This window comes from Petaurus breviceps, unplaced genomic scaffold (assembly GCF_028583685.1).
Source record: "Petaurus breviceps papuanus isolate PSGF00001 unplaced genomic scaffold, PetGlider_PUasm1.0 90397, whole genome shotgun sequence".
Taxonomy (NCBI): Eukaryota; Metazoa; Chordata; class Mammalia; order Diprotodontia; family Petauridae; genus Petaurus; species Petaurus breviceps.
Window position 1 is genome coordinate 494619 of NW_027187239.1, and position 2451 is coordinate 497069.

Consider the following 2451-nt stretch of genomic DNA (forward strand, 5'->3'; position numbering starts at 1 on the left):
CTCTCTCTGTCTCCCTCCCTCCCTCTCTCTCTGTCTATCTCCCTCTCTCTCCTCTCTCTGTCTCCCTCCTCTCTCTCTCCCTCTCCCTCCTCTCTCTCTCTGTCTTTCTCTGTCCCTCCCTCTCTCTATGTATCTCTCTCTCCTTCCCTCTCCCTCTCTCCCTCCCTCCCTCTCTCTGTCTCTCTCTCTTTCTCTGTCTGTCTCTGTCTCTGTCTGTCTCTCTCTGTCTCCTCTCTCTTCCTATCATTTCTACACAGGTAACTCCCAAATTCTCTTCATCTCTCCTGAGCTCCAGTTTCACATTTCCAGCTGCCGGCTTGACATCTGCAGTGTGTGGTCCCGAGGGCACCTCCGGTCCAGCATGTCCAAAGCAGAACACTTTAGCCCCACAGTTCCCTTCCTCCCTGCTTCGTTCGGTTCCCTGACCAGGTCAGCCAGGTTCACACCCAGCAGCTCTCATCAGTTCTTCATGCTCACTCCTCATTGTCCAGTCAGTTGCCAAGCTTTGCTGATCCTACCCCTCCACCCGTCCCAGACTCGGCCCCTTCTTTCTCCTCAGGCCACAACCAGCCAGGCCGGGCCGCTTGCCTCCCAGACATCCCACAGCCTGACCGCTCTCCCTGCTTCTAGACTCTCACCCTCCTCGCTGCCAAATTGAGCACAAACACAACCGCATCATTTTCTTGCTCAAAGCTGTTCCCGTGGTTTTCCTCAGGCTTCAGGATAAAATGCAGGCCTCCGGAATTTCAGGCCCCTGAGAGATCTGGTCAAGCTGATCTTTCCAGCCCAACTACAAAGCACTGCCCTCATGCACATTAGCACTGAACTGATGTTCTCCATATGCAAAATCCATCTCCTTCCTCTTCCCCTTTAGGTAATCTCCCAGGCCTGCAATGCTGTCCTGGCTCACCTTCACCCCTTGGAGCCTCTCGCTCCCTTCAAGGCTGAGTCCAAAGGCCACCTCCATCAAGGTGCCTCTTTACACACACACACTCACACACACACTCACTCACACACACACTCTCACTCACACACTCATTCACTCACACACATACACTTTCACACACATACTCTCACACATACACTCACTCTCACACACACTCACTCACTCACACACACACATATCTCTGACATTTACTTCACTGTGAAAATGCAAGTATATTTGGATCCCCAACCCTAATACTGAGGAAAAGAAGGGGAATGAGCAATTAAATGGTACCTACTGAGATCCAAGCATTGTGTTAAGCCCTTTTATAAATATCTCATTTGATCCTCACAACCATGGGAGGTAGATGACATTATAATCCCCATTCACAGTTGGGGAAACTGAGGCAAACAGAGGCTAAGTGACTTGCCCAGGGTCACACAGCTAGCAAGTGTCTGGGGCTGGATTTGAACTCAAGTCTTCCTGACTCCAGGCCTAGCGCTCTATCCATCGTTCTTGGCCCACAGTAGACACTTTCATAAATTCTGATTGATGCCCAAGATTCTAGTATCAGATCTGAAGCTAGACTAAGTGAGTCTACACAGCCTTCTCATTTTACCAAGGTAGGCTGTCTGCTCAGGTGCTCCCAGGTTAGGGCATTGCCCTGGTCCAAAGTCTTGACCTTTTCCCACCCTCAGAGTGGGGGAAGAGGGAAAGGACAGTCCCTTCTCCATTGCTTTTTTTCCAGACTGAGATTTCAGTGAGGATCACAAGGCCCTTTTCCCCAGTGATATTTTGAAGACGACTTCCTGATCCCCCTTACTAGTTTCCAGAGAGATCACAGGCTCTAGAGGCTGGATGGGGTTTGGGGACATTGTGCTTCCTCCTCTAAAGTGTCCTGAAGTGTGACTAACTCCGAATGGTGTCTTAGGGCCTTCAGACACAAGGGCTTCACGCCAGTCCAGACTCACAGGATTACAGGAACTCAGAACTAACGGGCCCTCGGAGGTCGAGCTCGTCTCCCCCATTGCCTTGATCGTCCAGGACGTGGCCTTTCTCTCCTTCACCCCCTTTCCCCAACTCCCCATCTTTGTTTGCCTTTGGAACCAGGTCCCTTCCTAGCCTTCAGGGTTCTCACACTGCATTCCCCTTCAAGCATTCTCCGATCCAACAATGCTGGACCAGCAGTCTACAGTTCCTTGAACACACCATCTTTGTGCCTTTGGACCTACCATCCCCCATGCTTGGAAAGCTCTGCCCTCTGCCTCCTAGCAAATCTGCCCTGGATTTTGTGATGGTTCAAATCCCACCTTCTCTGGGAGGCCTGACTTTGCAATGTCACCTTCCAGCTCCTCTGTAGGCATACATTTGGGCTTCATTATTTGCATGCACCTTGTGGAGGCGGGGGGGGGGGGGGCGGGGGGGTTTTTTTCTTTTTTTTTGTTACTGTTTGTCACCTCCACGGCGGGGGGGATAGAAACGAACACAATATGTGTCTTGTCTCTTCAAACACTAATCACCTAGCC

General features: G+C 51.1%; 1 protein-coding gene across 1 annotated transcript in view; it reads right to left on the reverse strand.

Moving 5' to 3' along the window:
- Positions 1–2451, reverse strand: part of FEN1 (flap structure-specific endonuclease 1) — a 129382-nt gene that overhangs the window by 63537 nt on the left and 63394 nt on the right. The window lies entirely within an intron of this gene.